The sequence below is a fragment of the Meles meles genome, chromosome X, assembly GCF_922984935.1.
Source record: "Meles meles chromosome X, mMelMel3.1 paternal haplotype, whole genome shotgun sequence".
NCBI lineage: Eukaryota > Metazoa > Chordata > Mammalia > Carnivora > Mustelidae > Meles > Meles meles.
In genome coordinates this window covers 84,529,241-84,552,814 of record NC_060087.1, presented here as the reverse complement: position 1 = coordinate 84,552,814, position 23,574 = coordinate 84,529,241, and the positions used below count along the sequence as shown (strand labels likewise).

At 41.2% G+C, this 23,574-nt stretch overlaps 2 pseudogenes; both read right to left on the bottom strand.

Moving 5' to 3' along the window:
* Positions 1–3,992: 3,992 nt before the first annotated feature.
* LOC123934704 lies at positions 3,993–6,467 on the bottom strand (annotated as a pseudogene).
* An 832-nt stretch (positions 6,468–7,299) lies between these two features.
* On the bottom strand, positions 7,300–15,015 carry LOC123934703 (annotated as a pseudogene).
* Positions 15,016–23,574: the final 8,559 nt, after the last annotated feature.

Here is a 23,574-nt window from a genome sequence, read left to right as displayed (position 1 = left end):
AGAGGAGCCAAGAGCCTGCGGCCCCGCTCCTCAGTGCGCCCTCAGAGAAAAGCGCTTAATTGCTCCCTTCTCCCTGGCTTCTGGCCGGGCTTGGAGAAAAGCACTCAATTGGGGCACCTGGGAGGCTCATTGGGTTAAAGCCTCTGCCTTCAGCTCAGGTCATGATCCCAGGGTCCTGGAATCGAACCCCACATCGGGCTCTCTGCTCAGCGGGGAGCCTGCCTCCCGCTCTCTCTGTGCCTGCCTCTCTGCCTTCTTGTGATTTCTGTCAAATAAATAAAATCTTAAAAAAAAAAAAGAAAAGTTCTCAATCAGTTGCACTTGCAGAAGAGCACTGGGTCGCTCCCATCCCCTGTCTCCCCGGCCTCCAGCCGCGCGCTTGGAGAAAAGCGTTCAGTCACTCCATCTCCCTGGTCTCCGGCCGCGCTCTGAGCTCACCCTGCCTGTGCCCGGTTCAAGGTAACCCCGAGTTGAGGGCTCACTCCTAGACTTTGTGCCTGCAGCCGGCTTCCCCGCTCTAATACCTGCAAGCTCTGCGACACTCAGACACCCTTGATCCTTCTGTGACCCTGCAGGACCTGGGGCTACGCTGACCCCATGTGGGCTTCACCCCAGTTTAGCCTCTGGAGCGATGTCCCTCAGTGGAGCAGACTTTTAAGAAGTCCTGATTTTGTGCTCTGTTGTTCCGCCGCTCACTGGGAGACGGCCCCTCCTCCCGAGGTCTATCTTCCCGTTGCTTTGGATTCACTTTTCCGCCAGCCAAAACCTTTCAGGAAGTGATCGATTTTCTGTTTCTAGGATTGCTGCTCTTCTTCTCTTCAATTTCCCATTGGATTTGTAGGTGTTCACAATGGTTAGATAAGCTATCTAGCCGATCTCCTGCTACCTGGTGTTGTCTCAGCCTGCTACTTCTCCACCATCTTGACTCCTCCCCTCAAGGTCACAATATATTTTAAGATGTTTTTAAAGTAAGCTTTATGCCCAATATGGGGCTTGAACCCACAGCCCTGAGATCAAGAGTTGCAATGCTCTACTGACTGAGCCAAGCAAGCATCCCTCTTTTATTTTTTAAAGATTTTATTTATTTATTTGACAGACAGAGACCACAAGTAGGCAGAGAGGCAGAAGGAGAGGGGGAAGCAGGCTCCCTGCTGAGCAGAGAGCCCGATGCGGGGCTCCATCCCAGGACCCTGAGATCATGACCTGAGCCAAAGGCAGAGGCTTTAACCCACTGAGCCACCCAGGCACCCCAAGCATCTCTCTTTTAAGATATATATATAATAAATTATATATATAAATTAAATAATAACATTATAAATGTTATTAAATAATAACATTATAAATGTTATTAAATAATAACATTATAAATGTTATTTAATTTAATATTTAATAATAATAGTAATAATAAATATATATTTCTTGGTCTGCAGTAACTTTAACAGAGAAACCAGGCTGCATTAAGTCTACATGATTAGAACATATAGTGGTTATCTTTCCAAAAGTTTGCCAGTGCACAAAGGTTAAAAATAAAGCCCAGATATCTTCTTTCCTGGTTCTGCCCTGCAACACCAGCTCATGATGTGAGACGAGAGATTACACCTGGGCAGAGGCAACATTCTGACAGGAGACAATTAAATGATCATTGAAGAGGATGCTGAAGTTAAGTTCAGTTATCTACTCTCTGATATTCTTTGATAAGGAAGGTGAGGATATTGGATAAACTGTAAATTATATTCTTCATTCTTCAAGTAAGTAAATCCTATATGATGGAGTTGATGGTCTATCAAGCAGTACAATAGGATGAAAATCTAGGCTAGTTATAGATCTTTGTGCCTAAAGAAAAGAACAGCAATGATAAAGGAGTAGAGAGGAACATTAAAATGCCTGAAAGTATTAAAAAGAAGAGCTTTTTTTTTCTTAAATAAGACAGGAAACAGCATCTTTTATTTTCCTCATGCAATGGCAGCACACTTGCTTGTTTTCATGAAACATGATTTCCAAAACAAGGTCTATTGATAAGCTTCTTCAATCACAGAAGGAAAAACACGAGGTTGACTGCTAATGTTAGAAATAAGTCTTCTCACAGAGACTCTTTTTTTTAATAATTTTTTAATTTTTTAAATAAACATATAATGTATTATTAGCCCCAGGGGTACAGGTCTATGAATCTCCAGGTTTACACACTTCACAACACTCATCATAGCACATACCCTCCCCAATGTCCATAACCCCACCACCTTCTCCCAAGCCCCCTACCCCCAGCCACCCTCAGTTTGTTTTGTGACATTAAGAGTCTCTTATGCTTTGTCTGTCTCTTGAGCCCATCTTGTTTCATTTATTCTTTTCCTACACCCTCAACCCCCCACATTACATCTCCACTTCCTCATATCAGGGAGATCATATAATAGTTGTCTCTCTGCAATTGACTTATTTCACTAAGCATAATACCCTCCAGTTCCATGCACATCATTGCAAATGGCAAGATTTCATTTCTTTTGATGGCTGCATGGTATTCCATTGTATATATATATACCACATCTTCTTTATCCATTCATTTGTTGATGGACATCTAGGTTCTTTCCATAGTTTGGCTATTGTGGACATTGCTGCTATAAATATTCGGGTGCATGTGCCCCTTCGGATCACTACGTTTGTATATTTAGGGTAAATACCCAGTAGTGCAATTGCTGGGTCATAGGGTAGTTCTATTTTCAAATTTTTGAGGAACCTCCAAGCTGTTTTCCAGAGTGGTTGCACCAGCTTGCATTCCCACCAACAGTGTAGGAGGGTTCCCCTTTCTCTGCATCCTTGCCAGCACCTGTCATTTCCTGCCTTGTTAATTTCAGCCATTCTGACTGGTGTGAGGTGGTATCTCATTGTGGTTTTGATTTGTATTTCCCTGATGCTGAGTGACATGGAGCACTTTTTCATGTGTCTGTTGGCCATCTGGATGTCTTCTTTGCAGAAATGTCTGTTCATGTCCTCTGCCCATTTCTTGACTGGATTATTTGTTCTTTGGGTGTTGAGTTTGCTAAGCTCTTTATAGATTTTGGATACTAGCCCTTTATCTGGTATGTCTTTGCAAATATCTTCTCCCGTTCTGTAAGTTGTCTTTTGGTTTTGTTAACTGTTTCCTTTGTTTTGCAAAAGCTTTTGATCTTGATGAAGTCCCAATGGTTCATTTTTGCCTTTGCTTCTCTTTCTTTTGGCAATGTTCCTAGGAAGAAGTTGCTGTGGCTGAGGTCGAAGAGGTTGCTGCCTGTGTTCTCCTCAAGGATTTTGATGGATTCCTTTCTCATATTGAGGTCATTCATCCATTTTGAATATATTTTAATGTGTGGTGTAAGGAAATGGTCCAATTTCATTTTTCTGCACGTGGCGGTCCAATTTTCCCAACACCATTTGTTGAAGAGGCCGTCTTTTTTCCATTGGACATTCTTTCTGGCTTTGTCGAAGATTAGTTGACCATAGAGTTGAGGGTCGACTTCTGGGCTCTCTATTCTGTTCTTTTGATCTACTACATGGGAGAGGTCTTTTGATCTATGTGTCTGTTTTTTTGCCATTAGCATACTGTATTGATGATGACAGCTTTGTAATAGAGCTTGAAGTCCAGAATTGTGATGCCACCAACTTTGGCTTTCTTTTTTTAATATTCTTCTCACAGAGACTCTTGCAGTTACTATTCTCATGCTGGATCATCAGAGGTGCCCCAACACCATAAGGTGCTTCCGTTAAGGTTTCTGAAATATTGGTTGCAATGGCATGATTGACAAGGTTATTTTTGGGGGGAGGCTATGTCTTTCTTGTACACATAAACTCTTTTGGAACAGCTGGAGTTAAAGATGAGCAGGAGTTTGGTTTTAAGAGACAAAGTTTCAGGCACCAGCCACAGATGCCTCTGCCCTATTTCACTACATGTTCTTTTCTGATAAACAGATTCAATGGTTGATTGTTAATTACTGTGGTTTAAAGAAATGACCTGCTCACAACCATCACCCTCCTTCTCCCTCATTGTGAATCTCACAACAGCAGATGCTATAGACAAGAAGGTTGTCTGTGTTCCCTTTCACCAGGGAAATTACTTTGGTGACCTGGTGAATGGCATGGGCAATATAGCCCATATTGTCCAAGGTGAACCCTGCCACAGAAATGTGGCCATCTTTTGTCATGTAGGTGGAGAACTCCTTGGTCAGCATCTGCACCTATTCAGGCTTTAGTCCTGTGAAACAAAACATGCCAATTTGGTCAGTGATGTGCTGGCAGTAGTGGGGAAAGTCATCCTTCTTGAGGCTGGAGACCAGCTGAGTCCACATGCTAGTGATGTGGTGGCCCATGCCTGTTACTTCCTGCAACCATTGTTTTCACATGTCAGGGCTGGTCAGAATGATCAATGCAATCCAAATCCCACTGACTGGAGGGTTGGGATACATGGGAGAGGTCAAGATCTTCAACTGTGACTCTACTCTTTTGGTTTCATCAGTATCTTTACAGACCACTGTGAAGGTTCCCACATGCTCATTGTATAAGCCTGTGTTCTTCGCATAGGACTGGCAGAGACAAACATTAATGCCCTGTTCAATGAAGATGAAGCGGCATGTATCCCAGGCATTCTTTTTTTTTTTTCATTTTATTTATTTTTTCAGCGTAACAGTATTCATTCTTTTTGCACAACACCCAGTGCTCCATGCAAAACGTGCCCTCCCCATTACCCACCACCTGTTCCCCCAACCTCCCACCCCTGACCCTTCAAAACCCTCAGGTTGTTTTTCAGAGTCCATAGTCTCTTATGGTTCGCCTCCCCTTCCAAATTTTTTTTTTAATAAACATATAATGTATTTTTATCCCCAGGGGTACAGGTCTGTGAATCGCCAGGTTTACACACTTCACAGCACTCACGATAGCACTTACCCTCCCCAATGTCCATAGCCCCCTCCCCCTCCCCAATCCCACCTCCCCCCAGCAACCCCCAGTTTGTTTTGTGAGATTAAGAGTCATTTATGGTTTGTCTCCCTCCCAATCCCATCTTGTTTCATTTATTGTTCTCCTATCCCCTTACCCCCCCATGTTGCTTCTCCATGTCCTCATATCAGGGAGATCATATGACGTGGATGGAACTAGAGCATATCATGCTTAGTGAAATAAGTCAATCGGAGAAAGACAACTATCCCAGGCATTCTTGTTGCCATCACCACTGGCAAAGCCTTGGTAGGCCATGCCAAAGAATACAAAGATACTGTTTATCTTCACCACAGTTGCTATTTCCTTCCGTTGCTCAGGGTGAAAGTCCACTCCTGTGGGATTATGGGCACAGACATGCAGAAGAACATTTTGCTGTAGCATTTTTGAAATGTCCTTTAGAGTGCTTATGAAGTCACAGCTGCATGTCTTGGGGTCTTAGTATCAATAACCATGTAACTGCATGCCAGCATCCCTGATGATCGGTGTATGATTTCCCTAGGATGGTTTGGGCAGAAAGACATCTCAGCTGAACTTAAAAACTCTTTGCAGTAAACTGTCTCTAATCCTCAAAGTCCTGGTTCCAGAAATGGCCTGCTTAGTGACATACTGGCTACTTTTCAAGACTTCATTGTTCTCACCCAGGGCTACTTCTACAAATGCCTTACAAAATTCAGCAACTCCCACGATGGGCAGGTATTCTTTGTCTACTTTTTTTGCAGCAATCTTGGTCTTTGCCTTCTGGATACTAGGGAGTACATAAGGCTTTCCATATCATCTGGGTAGGCACCATATTCTAATTTATATTTATTTATTTATTTATTTTGCTGTTGGTGTCTCTCTTAAAAGCTTCTGTAACTCCCAGGATGGACTCTGGGGGCCCCATCTCCACATGCCCACATGGATCCACCAGAATCTGACTCTGGTAGGAGTCATAGCAGTGAGGCCTGGGTGGAAAATAGTGGCAACACAAGACAGGATGCAGCTGGAGTGCAGGAGGGCTATGGTGGGTGGTGAGAAAGCAGAGGGTAGCTACAGGAAGGAGCAGCAGGCACAGACACCTTTTAAAAGATTTTTATAGTAATTTATGTTTGTATATGGTGTGAGATAGGGGTACACACTGATTCTTTTGTGAGTGGAGGTCCAGTTGTTCCTTAGCCAGTTGTTGAAAAGACTATTCTTTACTATGAATGTTTTTAGCACTCTGGTTGAAAATAAATTGTCCATAAAGGTGAGGGTGTGTGTGTGTGTGTGAACTTTAATTCTATTGCATTAATCTATATGATATCTTTAAGTCAGTTCCATGTGATAACTTTAGCTTAGTAGTAAGCTTTGAAATATGGAATTATGAGTCTTCCACCTTTGTTCTTTAAGAACATTTTGTCTATTCTGGGTCCATTGCATTTGCATATGAATTTTAGGATTAACTCATCAATTTCTATAAAGAAACAAGCTGGGATTTTGATATGGATTGTGCTGAATCTGTATATTACTTTGGGGTATACTGCCATCTTAACAATATTAAGTCTTCTGATTCAGGAGCATGGGATTCTTTCTACTTATTTAGGCCTCTTAAAATTTACTTCAACAATGTTTTGCAGATTTTTCAGTATACATTTTATATTTCTTTTGTTAAATTTGATTCCTAAGTATGTTATTTAAATTTTTTATTGAAATATTGTTGATACACAATGTTATAGTAGTTTCAGGTGTACAACATAGTGCTTTGACAAGTCTATACATTATACTATACTCCCCATAACTGTAGCTAACATCTGTCACTATAAAATGCTATTATAATACATTGACCATTTTTCCAATGCTGTACCTTTTAGCCACAAGTGGAAGCCTGGACCTCCCACTCCCCTTCACCAATTTTGACCACCACCCCTCCCTCCTCCCTTCTGGTAACCATCCATTTGTTCTCTGTATTTATGGGTCTGTTTCCTAAGCATGTTATTTTTTAACATTATTATAAATGGAATTATTTACTTAATTTCATTTTCTGGCAGTTCATTACTAGTGTATGGTATTAAAATTTATTTGTGCATATTGATTTTGTATCCATTAACTATGTTGAATTTGTTTATTAATTCTAATAGTTTTTTGGTAGTTTCCTTAGGATTTTATATATACATGTTCGTATCATCTGAACATTATATTGTTTTAAAATTATTTACGTATATCACAATAAAATTAATATGTATTTTTCATGAGCTTACTTTTTTGGAAGCACAACATCCAAATAGTTATTTTGTACAGATTAAGTATAAATTCCTATTATTCATTCCTTCACTCCTTCATTCCTCCCAGCTCTCTCCTATCCCTAGAGAATCTAAAGACTCACTTCTGAGACCACTGGAGGTTTGTCCCAGACTAAGCAGAGAAAGCCTGTATCATTTCCTGCTGTTTCTGGGAGAAGGTAGGCATGCAGCTTGCAGAGGGTGAGGGAACTGGAATGGAGATGGCGTTCTGAGTTTCTTTGGTCCTGGCATTCCCCACAATCAGTTCATCATTCACAATGCATAGACTAGAGAAAAGTTGAACCCTTAGACAACTGGAGAAATGGACAACCCTACCCCCAACAACCCTCTTGTTCCCATTGCCACTTAGCAACCAGATTCCTTCCATATCCCTACTGTGCCCGATCTCTGGATTCCTTGGCTGGTACCTCTGCCCCCCCTCCCCACAGAGATCATTTTTGGAGGAATTGTCTACCAGCTTCACTAGATTTATAGATTTAATTCTAATGTATTTACCTTTTACAGAGACACAAGGAATGGATACTTCAATCCTCATTTTCAAAGTAAGACAGTGAGTCACTGAGGTATTATAATTTGACCAAGGTCACTCAGCTAGCTAGTGAGTGTTGAGGTCAAGAAAAGAATCTGGTATTCTGACTCCAGAGTCCACACTCTTAACCATGATCCTAGACCTCTCCTTAGGTCTACCTGTTGGCTTTCCACTGAGGAAACCTCTAGGCTGTACCACTAGATTCCTACACCATTGTCCTCAGACTGGGATGGGTGTTTGTTCCATGTTGTACCTACAACACAGCACTTACCTGGAATTGCTATCAGAAGTCAAGATGAAGGTCAGAGTGAAAGCATGGACAGAACCTTGAGAATTTCTTTCTACTTCAATGAGAACAAACAGCAATATCCCCTTAGAGTTGTATATATTTTTCACACAAGCAGTATTCCCCTTTCAGGGACTTACTTGATAGTCTTTCAGTACCCTGATGGGAGCCAGACAGGGACAATTTTTCACTGGAGATAGGAAGGTGTTTCAAGGACTGAGAGGGTAACAGTAGGGATAATCAACTCCCAGGAGTAGGACCCCCAACATGTATCAGATCCTTTGACAAATACATGTTCACTTCATTCATTTTTTTCTAAAGCAGACCAAGATAAGCATACTAGTAGCCTGTTTTGCAAATCAGGAAACTGAAAGGGTAGATAATCAGCTCAAGGTCACCAAGTAAGGAAATGAGATGAGAGCTATAAAATGCCACAGCCTGTGCCTCTAACATGTGAGCTGTGTTGAGTCAGAAAGGCATGGAGGTGTGTCAGTCCAGGATAGTCTGGGGCAAGGTGGGGATGGGAGAACACAAAAGAATCGAAAAGGAAGGGAAAGGAAGGGAAGGGGAGGGGAGGGGAGGGAAGAGGAGGGGAGGGGGCAGGAGGGAAGGGAAGGAAAGGGAAGGGAAAGAAAGGGAGGGGAGGGGAAGGGATGAGAGGGAAGGGAAGGGAAGGGAAGGGAAGGGAAGAGGAGGAGAGAGAAATGGAGGGAGGGGAAGGGAAGGAATGGGAAGGAAAGGGAAGGGAAAGAAAAGGGAGGGGAGGGGAAGGGATGAGAGGGGAGGGGAGGGGAGGGAAGGGAAGGGAAGGGAAGGAAAGGGAAGGGAAAGAAAGGGAAGGGAAGAGGAGGAGGGAGAAATGGAGGGAAGGGGAGGGAAGGAATGGGAAGGAAAGGGAAGGGAAAGAAAAGGGAGGGGAGGGGAAGGGATGAGAGGGGAGGGGAGGGGAAGGAGTAACTTGGAAAGCTGGGAAAATTGGGAGGTAGTCCAGCCAGGGGAAGGATTTAGTGAGATATCTGGGGAGGGGACTCTATAGATCCGTGCCTTCCTTAAAAACCCCATTGACATAAAAACAGAGCATTGTTTCCTGAAAGGGGAGAACAGTTACTAAGGCTCTCAATATCCTTCTGAACCTCTTACCCACTTTTGACTTTCTTGGTCTGCCCAAGGGAGGAAACACCTGTTTACCATCTGGATACTCAGGTCCACCACATAGGAATTAAGGTCATGCTGAGTTTTAGGCAACATATTGAGGGAGTCAACAATGTCATATTTTGCATGTTTTAGCAGCTGAACCTGCAGGTTTGTGGGGGAAACAGAAAGAAACCTTAGGCCCTTGGACCCTGTATATGTTATCTTCATGTCCCTTTTCCCATGCTGATCTTCTTGATTTTCACATTTACCAGGGTTCTTGACCTTCTTAATATCCCTACTGTCCTTGAAGTATTCTTCCAAGCTCTTTGTAGGGGAAAAAGAGGAAAGGGAGGTGGTGGTCAGGCAGTGTAGATGTTTCCAGGAGCTGATCTGTGTTTGCTGGGGGGACACATGGCCCAGGAGCGGAGTCTGAGCTGTGATACTCACAAGGCTGCATCTCCAAGGTTGAAGGGAATGGTCAGGGAAAAGCACCCCTCATTGTGGTAAGCACTGAGAAGATCCTATCAGTCTCCTGAGTCATAGATCAAGTAATACATAAAGAGGAACAAAGAAAATAAATAGGCTATCTCTGTAGTTTGGGCCCCCATGGGGACTTGAAAGCTCCCCTCAACCCATGAGCAGACCTATGCTTGGGTGGCCCATTCCAGCCCTGTTTCGCCTTATGGTCCCAAGGGTACTTACTGAAGCAGATATTGAAGGATTAAATTCCTAAGAATCTCAGATCCTTTATAGCTTTCCTGGAATCAAAAGACACCTTGAAACTATGGGGTAGACAAAGACTCCCTTGCAACATCCCAAATCATGCTTGGTTCATCCTCACCTTACAGGGCATTGGAGGCTTCAAAGCAAATTACAGTTCTTGTTGGTAACACCTGGCCATCCTGAAGAAGGGAAGAGGAAATCAGAAATGCAGACCATGGAGGTTGCAATAGGTGAAAAAGGGCATGTATAGGCACAGGGGGAAAAAGGGCCAGAGGTCATGGGTGAAATGGCTCCCAAAAATCTATCAGCAAGACTACAGTAGGAGTCTTCAACATAGGATCCTGTAAGTCTCTATTATTATATGCAACTTTGGGTAAATAGGTAAATGACTCTCTCTCTCTCTCTCTCTCTCTCTCTCTCTGTGTGTGTGTGTGTGTGTGTGTGTGTGTGTGTGTGTGTGTACATTTTCCAGGAAGAACAGTCATGCTCTTGTCAGGATTCTATATACCTCAATGCGCTAAGGGTCAGATATAAAAATATAACCTGTATAAGTCCCCAGAAGCTTCAGGGCTGGTGTGGAGGTCATCAATGTTAATAGGAGGAGAAAAAGATGAATGTAGGCACCTACAAGACATAACAATGTGGAGAAGCAATCCTTGATGGCACTGTTCAAGGCCAAAAATAGAAAGAAATGAATTGCAGTTTAGGTTGTAAAGGTTCTCCGTCTTTCCTTCCTCACCTAGACTTTCCCTCCCACCTAGACTTCCCTGACTCCCTTCTTCAGTGCCTGAAGCCCAGGCTCCAGGGATGCCTTCCCCTCCCTATCTCCCTTCCTGCCTCCAAGTCTCTACTAAAGGCTCCAGAAAGAAAAGGGAATGGGGTGGAAAACTAGTGCTCTGCTACCTCACTAGGGGTGTAGCATTCTGCAGGACCATGATACCTCCCAGGGATGACCCAGAATGTCGGGGCAGGGAGGTAAGTGAGGCAAGGCCCAGGAGGCAGGGAGGGAGAGGGACATGGATGAAGACAGAAGAGGGAGTGAAGGTAAGAGGGGAGATGTAAGAAAGACATAGGGAGAAGAGACAAAGAAGGAAGAGAAAGCAAAGCAAATGTAAGGGAAAGAAGCTCTACCTGGTGGTGGGAATCAGGGAAGAAGAGAGAAGGAGAAAATGGCTCTCTGGCTGCAGCTCTTTCCTTCATCTGCCCTAGTTGGCCCTGGCACCCAAGGAAGGAATGGAAAACATGCAGGTGTTGGGCTGGGGGTCTACTGGTGCTAGCTGAAACTTTGTCACCTGTGTGAGCTCAGTCTGAGATGGGGATGGGGAACAAGTCAGCCGTGGGAGCAGGAGATCTTCCCCAGGAGTAGAGGATGAAGCCCCAGGTCAGAATGGAGCTTAGGGTGTGAGGCACCCTCTTATGATTACCACCTTCCCTCCTGATGGCCCAATGCACCTGTGCTTCTCTCAGTCAGTTCCTAGCCTGAAGGATTATTGTCATGTCAGGCTGCCCAGGGCTTCTCTGAAGGACCAGTCATGATGATGTGATATGTGGAGGGAAGAGAGGAAGAAGTGCATCTGAGAGGCCTGTCCTCTCTCCTCAAGCACCTCTGCCCTCTACCTTCCATTCCTGCTTCAGAAAGCCCTCTGCCTACTGACAGTCACCTATTTCTGGCTCCCTGATTCAGGCAACCCTGTTTTCTCCCAAGGAGGGCCCAGTTCCTAACATTGGGCCAGAGGAATAGGACCTTGAGGAAGAGCATCATCCCTGCCCAGGACCTCGGCCCTCAGCATGGGGCAGGCAGCCTAGAATTAGAGAGGGGACCCATTTGTTTCCTTCTTGGGGTGAGAAGGGAAGCCCCATCTCAGCAGGGAGTAGGAAGGCCTGTCTCAGCATGAGGCCATGGGCTGGAGGACCCTTGTCATTTCAGGTATTAACATCTGGCTCAAGGTGATCACTTCTGGTCCTGGAGAGGAGGACCCGTGCTTCCTGGAGCATTCTCATTGGAAGAAATGTTAGAGACAGTTGGGTACAGAGTGGGGTACAGAGTGGGGAAACAGCCCAGACCAGAAGAACAAGTGAGCAGGTCATTGAAGGAAAAGACCTCAAAGCACAGGTAAGGAACACAGAGAGAGGAGAGAGGGGACCCCCTCCTAGAGAGGGTAATTCAGGCTCCCAAGTTACAGAGTTCCCCAGGAGGGGTGACAGAAGTTACTACAGACATTACCTAGGTGGACTGGTTTGGGAAGATGCCACACAGAGGGTTCTCTTTCAGCCACAGCTCTTCAAGCTTCAGCCCTTTCATCTTGCCTAACTCCCAGACTGATGGTACCTGAAAAATATGGGAAAAGAACTAGAAAAATGCCCCAGGACTAAACACCTGTGCCCTCCCTCCTGCTCTGGTATCTTCTCCTGACTCCTGTCATCACTCTGATGAGCACTACCACCCACTGTCAACCCCAACTTTAATCTGGCTCTCTTCCCAACTCATTTTTTTAATATTTTATTTAACAGAGAGAAATCACAACTAGGCAGAGAGGCAGGCAGAGAGAGAGGCAGAGAGAGAGGAGGAAGCAGGCTCCCTGCGGAGCAGAGAGCCCGACGTGGGGCTCGATCCCAGGACCCTGAGATCATGACCTGAGCCGAAGGCAGTGGCTTAATCCACTGAACCACCCAGGCGCCCCTTCCCAACTCATTTTTGAAGACGTTCAGGATATTTACTGTGGGGACCATCTGTATAATGTTAGACAAGCCATCCAGCTGGTACAGTTTGTTCTTGCACAAGTTCAAGGACAAAAGTTTTGGGGGAAGAACTTAGAGTGACAGTTACTATCCATGACCTCAGAGACAAATCTTCCCTCTACCCCCTGTGTTCCACCCTGTACCATAATACCAGCAGTGGACATAAGGCTTCACTTCAGGGAAATTCTCTTTGATTATCTGTATGGTGGAAGCCATGTAGTTTCTTCAATTCAGGATTATATCTATATCATGGCCCATCAACTTTTCAAAAAGATGAAAGGAGGCATCAGAAGACTGAGAGGGATCCAGGGCCAGCATCAACCTTTCCCTCATTACCATTCTTCAGTCTCCCTTCCAGGCAGACCCCTAGAATAGCAGTTATTTTCTATCAGTTGCACCTGGGTCAAAGTGGAGTTTATGGAGGTCAAGAGCTTTATGGGAGATATACAGCATTTGCTCATGGTCAGCTGCAGAGAAAGATGGTGAGAGCCACTGTAAGTCTGTCATGGTGATAGAAAATTGGGAGCTGGGGGAAGGAGAGCTAGGTCTGGGTATGGCATACAATGGGCCTTGAGTCTTCATTACCTTTAGCTGCTCCATTTCTTCTGGCTCCAATTTATTCTGTACAGAGTAGGGTACAGCAGAGGGATTGACATGCATAGATAGATAAGGAGAGGTGGGGTAAGCACTAAAAACTCTCATTTTAAGATTACTGGCCACTGGCCTGTCTTTCTGCACTGGAACTAAGCATGGGTAATATCCTCAACACATACCTTTTGATTTTTCTCATCACAAATCCTGTAGTTGGTATCATTCAATGCAGAGGCAGCACTAACATACTGAATAAAGAACTGGGCTTGGTCTTTAAAGTAATGGAACTACAGGGATTGAAGGCAACAGCAAGTGTCAGAGGTCAGTGGCCCCTGCGGAGCTATCTCCCTGTCTTCCCTGTACCCACTCATCTGGCTTCACCATCCTCTCTTACATTGACCGTGGTAAAAGGGACACTGCAATGGCTTTGGATTGAATTTATTAGCCATGTCTTGTTATACTTTATTCCATACGGAATCTAAGGATGAAAAGAAGGGATGGGAGAGAAGGGAGACAACATGGCATTAAGACTGTAGAATAGACCCACACTGGTGTTCTATTCCAACCTTCCACTGAGCTTTAAAAGGTTTCCATGTAGGGACTATTGACATGATTTTAACTTTTTCTTTTACCAGACATGGATTTTTCTAGTTTTTCATTCTCCCTATTTGAATATTTAACTCCCAAATAATCAAATTTAGATATTTAAAATGATTTTCCTTTAATAAGGTTCCAGGAAATCCTATGTATTGAAAACCCTACGTGTTCCTCTAACAAGGAATTTAGAGAGTATGTACCTCCACACTCAGCTTGAGCCAAACTGTGGCATCTGGTGAGGAGTTGCTCCATATCCTTGCCAGTAATTTCCCCTTTGCCTTTAGTCAACTTCCTGTGACCTCCCTTCAGTCAACCTGTTCCTTTTGAATTGTTTGTGTGAACATACCCTTAGATGATCAAAGATGTTAACTCCTTTTGTCCTCAACAAAGTTCCTAGCATCTCTATATAAGACCAACACAACTCCGGTTGATCTGCCTCTCCTGCACATTCCCTATTTTTTGGTCAGGATACTTACAGTGATCCTGAACCAGCCCCCCTGAGCTTCCATCCTGTGTGTTTTCCATATCCCTCTCTGGAAATGTTCTGTCTTGGAATTCATTATGCCATTTCACACTGCTTTGTTGGATTGGAAAGTAGAGAGAGTGTTGTGGAGAAGTTGGTAGAAGGAAGTGTCCATAAATATATAGAAATGCATAGAAATGTTACAAAACTTTCTATATACTCTCACCTTAATAATGTCAGACCTATAGTTAGAATTGCTCAGTTATTCCAGTTCTATCACTCTTCACTTTCAGTGAGAAAAGAAAAATACTATGGAGAACAAAAATGTTTCAGAGTCCCAGGGGGTGATTGTTGTAAATTAGGCTGCCTAATCACTTACTATCTTATTTGGGAGTCTTTTTTTTTTATTTTTTCAGCATAACAGTATTCATTGTTTGTTGCACAACACCCAGTGCTCCAATTATTTGGGAGTCTTATTGGGGACACCTCATTGCCATCTTTCCATTATTCTCCTGACGTTGGGAAAGATGAAGCTCATATCCACATGTTCATAATGAAGATTCCCTTTGCCAAAATTATCCCAGGAAAAATCTTTGCCTTTATTTTTTTTAAGGAGAGCTACCATCATTTTTATTTTAAATAAAAAATAAATTTAAAATGAAATTAATTTCAAAATTAAGAAAAAACATACAAATTTGAAGACACATCAGTGGTCTCATACTATATACCTCATCTTGGTCTAACAGCATGGTAGGGCAAGTGAAGTGTCAACCTGCCTGGATAGAACAATCATACAAACCCCACAAAGCAAATTTATCTACCTGTCTAGATATGGGAGCTTTATTTGACAGATGGCATAATCAGGGAGGAAATCATGAAGTAGAAGTTAACTATGTAGAACCATTTAGAAAATAGAATGGTATTCATAAAGAACAGAAGTATGAACATTCATGAGTTATACACTAGAAATGCATCTGAATCTTGCCTTCTTTCAGACCTCTTTAATCTAACAACCACCACAACCTGATAGGCACCATCTCTCTCACCTCCCAAGTCCAATAAACTATGAAGCTGATTTCATTAACATCAGCAAGCTGTACTTTCTTTTTTAGTATAGTACAAGCTTTAATGTCAGGTGAGACTGATGTAACAGCCTTCTAAACTGTCCATCTCCTTCTAATCTTGCTCTCAACAATACTCTGAAGTATTCGGAATAAGTTTTCTTTTGTTCAGCCTGACATGTTGTGGGGAATTGACTGCAAGCTGACAGAGTCCTTGAAGTCAAGGGAGTTTTGCCAAGGGCTATCTCCCTCAATCCCAGAAGTTCACTCACTATTTGATTAGGCTTACATAAGCTCTCTGGGTCAAGCTGACATGATCCTTGAGCTCCTCTGTAAATATGCTTGAGTAAACTCTTTTTTTTTTTACTTTTAAGCAAAGCCATGAGGTGTGAATTGTGGTCCTCTGACCTTGAGCTCCTTGATAAACATTCTTGTTATTGAACTATAAAATAAAGTCTCTTATGCATGTTGGGGATCCACTGGGTCATCAGCCCATGGAGACCTCCTGATCCGAGGTTTCTGACTCTTGTTTTTCTTAATTTCCCACCATTCTCTCTTGGTCTTCCCTGGGACTTCTCGTGCTGGTCCACGACAAAATGTCCTTGAGCTCAGGAGACCATTATTTCCAAACTCTAGGGTTTTTTTAATTTTTTTTTTAAATTGACAGAGAGATCACAAGTAGGCAGAGAGGCAGGCAGAGAGAGAGAGGAGGAAGCATTGCTGAGCAGATAGCCTGATGCAGGACCCGATCCCAGGACCCGGTGCCCACGACCCGAGCTGAAGGCAGAGGCCTTAACCCACTGAGCCACCCAGGTGCCCCTAACCTCTAGGTTTTAAGACAAGGATCTGAACAATGAACCGGAATGATAGATGTCAATTACAATTTCCAAGTGTTTACTTTTCTATTTGCTTTCTGTTTTTGATATATAGTTTGATTCCATTATAGTCAGAGAACATACTCTTTATCTCGGTTCTTTTACATTTGTTGAGGTTTGTTTAATGGCCCAGAAGATGGTCTATCTTGATGAAGTTGCATGGGAACTTGAAAAAATGTATACTCTGTTGTTGTTGGGCAGAGTATTCTGGTATATATCATGTAGATTATGCTACTGTATTGATTGCATTATTCAGCTCTTCAATATTGCTGATGATTTTATCTCTAGTAATTCTATTACTTCCTGAAAACAGGTGTTGAGACCCCAGCAATAAGTGTGGATATGGTCATTTCTCCTTTCAACCTCATCAGTTTTTACTTCATGTACTTTGAGATTCAGTGTTTTGATGTGTACACATTAAATATTGTTTGGTCTTGCTGGTGGATTTATCCTTCTACCATTTTGTAATATCCTCTATGCCTCTAATTTTCTTTGTTCCAAAGTCTACTTTATCAGATATCATGGCCTTGGGTATGGATATAAACTTTTTTTTTACTTTAGAAATAAATTTTAATGGAATTCAAATTTACAGGATCCCAAACATGTGCTTTTTTTTTTTTTAATATTTCACACTATTCACTCCTACGGTTTTTCTTTTTTGTACCCCACACTTGCCACCACAACATATCTAATTCATTATGTGGCAAGATTTGGAAATTTTTTTTCTGGAATCTACAGAATTAAGATTGTTTTGAAGGGTCAGGGGTGGGAGGTTGGGGGAACAGGTGGTGGGTAATGGGGAGGGCATGTTTTGCATGGAGCACTGGGTGTTGTGCAAAAAGAATGAATACTGTTACGCTGAAAAAATAAATGGGAAAAAATAAAAAAAAATTAACTTTGAAAAAAAAAGATTGTTTCAATTATCTCTCCCATAGTAGGGTTGCTAAGGGTATCTATATTTTAATATTCAGAGGAATTCAGCTGAAACAATGTACCAGTTGGTAGTAATACTAATGGTTTTGGGGGAGGGAGGATTAAGGCAATTAGATGGTTAGGAACCAGATTTTCTTGGGTTTTAACATTTAAGTTTCTCTAGGTTTGTGTGTTGCACATTGTATATTAATTACTCCACATTGTCTCAGAGCATGCTTATGAGTAAAGATCTATTCATTCCTGGTCACTCCATGATGCACTGATTTTGAACAGGCCTTGGATTAATTCCTTTGGGAAGTGGTTACTTTCACAGTGTGACCTGCTGTCAGAAAAGTCCTGTTACTTGCAACTTTTGATATTTTCCTTGTATGGCACATGGAAGTGAAATTAAAGTATTTGAACCAGAAATTCCATATGCTTAGTGTCCAAAACTTGGAGTTAGCCTAGAGTACTCTGTTTCTCTCATACCTCACACCAAACTTATCAAAAAAATTATCTTGGCTTGCCCTCAAAATATGTCCAGTCTAGTTAATTCTTACCCCCTTTACCGCTACTAACCTTGTTGTTACCAACATCAGTCTTCTGTATTATATTGCCTTCCATCTGGTCCCTCTGTTTTCACCCATGCTCCCTCACTATTTTTAACTCAGCTGGCAAATGATATTTTAAAGCATAAGTCAAAACTTGTCAGTCTTTTGCTATAGAGGACTTGAAGCCCATCAAAATGTTAAAAGGTGATTTCATCATGATAACAGCAACAAAAAGAAACCTTGTTGTTGACATTTGGAGAAGGTCAGTAAACCAACTTAGCTTCATGAAAATTTATAAATAAAGAGGAAGAATCAAATATTCTTTTTTCTGTATAAGGTGTACATAAAGATAGCAAATTTATTGATGATGGAGTTTCTCTTTATAAGTGTGTTCTAGCTAATATAAGAAGGCATGATAGAATTTGAGCATCATCATTTTAATACTCTTAAGTAAGGAACCTACACAATGATGATAAATGGCTGGTAAATATCACACACACACACACAAATCAGACATCATGTGTTATGTTATAGGCACTGTCTATGAAGAAGTCTTACAAAAGGATCAAACCTGTGTCCAATCAAGACTTTTAAGTTCTTGGGACACCTGGGTGGCTCAGTGGGTTAAAGCCTCTGCCTTCAGCTCAGATCATGATCTCAGGGTCCTGGGATCGAGCTCCGAATCAGGCTCTCTGCTCAGTGGGGAGCCTGCTTCCCTTCCTCTCTCTCTGCCTGCCTCTCTGCCTACTTGTGATCTCTGTCTGTCAAATAAATAAATAAACTCTTAAAAAAAAGACTTTTAAGTTCTTGTTCCAGCATTAGGATGCAATGAACCAGTTTCTTTAACAAACAAATGAGGGGGAAAGATATGTGAATATATTTGGTATTTTATGTTTGTATGCTATTGGGATATATTATGCATTTATGCAGATATAGATATCTCCATTTATATATAGATATATATAAAATATGATCATTAGCAAAAAATATCTTTAACCAGCACTTTTTTTTTAAGATTTCATTCATTTATCTGATAGAGAGAGAGATCACAAGTAGGCAGAGAGGCAGGCAGAGAGAGAGGAGGAAGCAGGCTCCCTGCGGAGCAGAGAGCCCTATGTGGGGCTTGATCCCAGGACCCTGAGATCATGACCTGAGCCGAAGGCAACGGCTTAATCCACTGAGCCACCCAGGTGCCCCAACCAGCACTTTTTATTTAACAAAATTTTTATGCCATTGCATGTTCAGAAATATTTAATAGATTTTTATTATTTGTCAAATTAATATGCTTTTTCTTAAAGACATTGCAGAAATTAAAACTAAGGTAACTTACTCACCAGAGCAAGAACTGAGGGCTTAATTTCATTGAGCTGGAAGCTCAGGGAAAAATAAATAGCATTAATTTGAAACATACCTTTTTTATAATTTAAAAATGTAAAAATAATAATTTCTGATTTTCATATAATTTGTACATTAGATTATCATTTCAGTTAAAATATTAATTGTCACAAATATTAACCTACTAATACAGTTTCAAAATTTTTTAAAGATTTTATTTATTTATTTGGCAGAGAGAGAGATCACAAGTAGGCAGAGAGAGGAGGAAGAAGGCTTCCCTCCAAGCAGAGAGGCAGATACGGGACCCGAGCCCAGGACCCTGAGATCATGACCTGAGCCAAAGGCAGAGGCCCAACCCACTGAGCCACCCAGATGCCCTACCGTTTCAAATTTTAACAAATCCAAGGTTTTTCTACAATAAGCTATTATGAAAAAGATTATATACACATTCTATATATTTTATTGTTTTCCATGTAATAATTCCCATAAGTAGATTATTATTTTGGTCAAAACATGAATATTACCAATTTTAAGAAATTTTTATAAGTGACATATATATATATATATGTCACTTATATATATATATATATACATATATATATATATATATATATTTACACCTCTTTGCATGCTAATCAACAGTGAGGGAAGGAGTCTATTTACTCACCAGTCCACCTCAAATTTAAAGAGTTTGCACTCTGATTAGACAATTATCTTTTAAATTTATATTCAGAATAGCACTGCCTCTAATAAATATATGTATTTATTTAAAACAGGAAGATATAGTGGAGTGAGGATCCAGAATCTATTGTCAGTGGAATGGTTGAAATATGAGAGTGGCTGACCTGAGGGCCTCAGAGAAAGGAGCAAATAGTCAAAAATAGGAGGATAAGATGATGATGTGTGCTTGTAATATAATAAAGCAAGAAAATTATCTGAGGTACTGACTCCATCCTGGCCAGACATATCCATCTGGAAAACTTAATGGAAAGCATATTACATGTGTTTTCCTGTTCTTGTTGCCTTATCTTCCAGACATTAGAGAGAGCACAGTGCAGAAGATAGTGATTATAAGGACTATGCCAAACTAAATATGAAAAAAGAAATAAATTTAGAGTTTTGTTTCCAGCACTTACAGATGAGATAAATTGGACCAAACCTCCAACTAAGAACAACTAGAAAAGTGTGAAAAATCATTTAAAATAAAATACTATTTGAAGACATAAAAGAACTTGCAATTCTATAAGTTGCTATGGAGCAAAGATCAGAGGATAAAAGAAAATCCAGAAGGCAATCCCAATGTTTGAGGATACTTCTCTTTGAGCTGCAATTGATGATTCCTAAGGAGACACATAAAATGCTTAAATGCTGGCAAATTTTTTTATTATGATTTTTATTTTTTTAATTTATTTATTTTCAGTGTAACAGTATTCATTGTTTTTGCACCACACCCAGTGCTCCATGCAATACGTGCCCTCTCCATTACCCTCCACCTGGTTCCCTAACCCCCCAGCCCCTGCCCCTTCAAAACCCTCTGGTTGTTTTTCAGAGTCCATAGTCTCTCATAGTTCACCTCCCCTTCCAATTTCCCTCAACTCCCTTCTCCTCTCTATCTCCCCATGTCCTCCATGTTCTTTGTTATGCTCCACAAATAAGTGAAACCATATGATACTTGACTCTCTCTGCTTGACTTATTTCACTCAGCATAATCTCTTCCAGTCCCGTACATGTTGCTACAAAAGTTGGGTATTCATCCTTTCTGATAAAGGCATAATACTCCATCATGTATATGGACAACATCTTCCTTATCCATTCGTCTGTTGAAGGGCATCTTGGTTCTTTCCACAGTTTGGCGACCGTGGCCATTGCTGCTATAAACATTGGAGTACAGATGGCCCTTTGTTTCACTACATCTGTATCTTTGGGGTAAATACCCAGTAGTGCAATTGGAGGGACCCAGGGAAGCTCTATTTTTAATTTCTTAAGGAATCTCCACACTGTTCTCCAGAGTGGCTGCACCAACTTGCATTCCCACCAACAGTGGAAGAGGGTTCCCCTTTCTCCACAACCTCTCCAACACACATTGTTTCCTGTCTTGCTAATTTTGGCCATTCTAACTGGTGTAAGGTGATATCTCAATGTGGTTTTAATTTGAATCTCCCTGATGGCTAGTGATGAACATTTTTTCATGTGTCTGATAGCCATTTGTATGTCTTCGTTGGAGAAGTGTCTGTTCATATCTTCTGCCCATTTTTTGATATGATTATCTGTTTTGTGTGTGTTGAGTTTGAGGAGTTCTTTATAGATCCTGGATATCAACCTTTTGTCTGTACTGTCATTTGCAAATACCTTCTCCCATTCTGTGGGTTACCGTTTTGTTTTGTTGACTGTTTCCTTTGCTGTGCAGAAGCTTTTGATCTTGATGAAGTCCCAAAAGTTCATTTTCACTTTTGCTTCCTTTGCCTTTGGAGACATATCTTGAAAGAAGTTGCTGTGGCTGATATCAAAGAGATTGCTACCTATGTTCTCCTCTAGGATTCTGATGTATTCCTGTCTCACGTTGAGGTCTTTTATCCATTTCGAGTTTATCTTTGTGTACGGTGTAAGAGAATGGTCGAGTTTCATTCTTCTACATATAGCTGTCCAGTTTTCCCAGCAACATTTCTTGAAGAGACCGTCTTTTTTCCATTGTATATTTTTTCCTGTTTTGTCAAAGATTATTTGACCATAGAGTTGAGGGTCCATATCTGGGCTCTCTACTCTGTTCCACTGGTCTATGTGTCTGTTTTTATGCCAGTACCATGCTGTCTTGGTGATCACAGCTTTGTAGTAAAGCTTGAAATCAGGTAACGTGATGCTGCCAGTTTTGTTTTTGTTTTTCAACATTTCCTTAGCAATTCAGGATCTCTTCTGATTCCATACGAATTTTAGGATTATTTGCTCCAGCTCTTTGAAAAATACCGGTGGAATTTTGATCGGAATGGCATTAAAAGTATAGATTGCTCTAGGCAGTATAGACATTTTAACAATGTTTATTCTTTTGATCCAAGAGCATGGAACAGTCTTCCATCTTTTTGTGTCTTCTTCAATTTCTTTCATGAGTGTTCTGTAGTTCCTTGAGTACAGAGCCTTTACCTCTTTGGTTAGGTTTATTCCCAGGTATCTTATGGTTCTTGGTGCTATAGTAAATAGAATTAATTCTCTAATTTCCCTTTCTGTATTTTCATTGTTATTGTATAAGAAAGCCACTGATTTCTGTGCATTGACTTTGTATCCTGCCACGTTACAGAATTGGTGTATGAGTTCTATAGTTTGTGGGTGGAGTCTTTGGGGTTTTCCATATAAAGAATCATGTCATCTGCGAAGAGAGAGAGTTTGACTTCTTCATTGCCAATTTGGATACCTTTTATTTCTCTTTGTTGTCTGATTGCCATTGCTAGGACTTCTAATACTATGTTGAACAAGAGTCGTGAGAGTGGGCATCCTTGTCGTGTTCCTGATCTAATGCTGGCAAATTTGTGACAGATTTTATACAGAGTCATAATGTTAAGTATGTAAATGTTGAAAGTGGGGCTTCCAGGGAGAGGAGATCCTAGCAAACCACTCAGGCTTAAGTAGGGACCTCGAAGAACAATACAAGGCAAGTAAGGGCAAATTGAAACTAGATCAGTCCTCTAAGGGACTGAAGTCCAGATTGATAATCTCAACCACCAATGGGATTAAAGGTATTTGGGGTTCTTTGTTGCTGTCTGACAGTTTATCAGGAAAAACAAACAAATGAAAAAACTTTTTTCATGAAGAACAATAACTTCATTCTAGGACTGAAGTAAATAAATGCACAGTGTATTACGTATAGTTCCCCCCAAAAAATTAGAATAAGTAGTTTAAAAAGAGATAAGATAGGGGCATCTGGGTGGCTCAGTGGGTTAAGCCTCTGTCTTTGGCTTAGGTCATAAACCCAGGGTCCTGGGATGGAGCCCTGTATCGGACTCTCTGCTCAGCAGGGAGCCTGCTTCCCTTCCTCTCTCTGCCTGCCTCTCTGCCTACTTGTGATCTATTTGTCAACTAAATAAATAAAATCTTAAAAAAAGAGATAAGATAATATGATTAAAAATCAAGGAATAAAAAAAGACATTAAAAAATCCACATGAAATCCATATAATGGTATTATTAGATGTAAACTTTAAAATAATCATGCCTATAATTGTCAAGAAAATATAAAAAATTGAAAATTTGGCCAAGAATTTGAAAATATAAAAAAATGAATGAAAATTCTAAAACTCAAAAGCACAATACCCGGAATTAAGAACAATTACAGTATTAGCAGCATAAAAGACACAGTGAAAGGGGAGTCAGAGAGATAAATGAAGGGTCTGAAAAAATATCTAGAATGAAGTATGGAGAGACAAAATGATGAAGGATATAGAAAGAGATGGAACAAATCTAAAAGGTATTCAGTAAATACATTAAACATGTTTAATTGGAATCCTATGAAGGAGAAAGAACAGTGCAGAATAGTATTTCAAGATAGAATGTTCAAGAAATTTTAAAAAGTAAC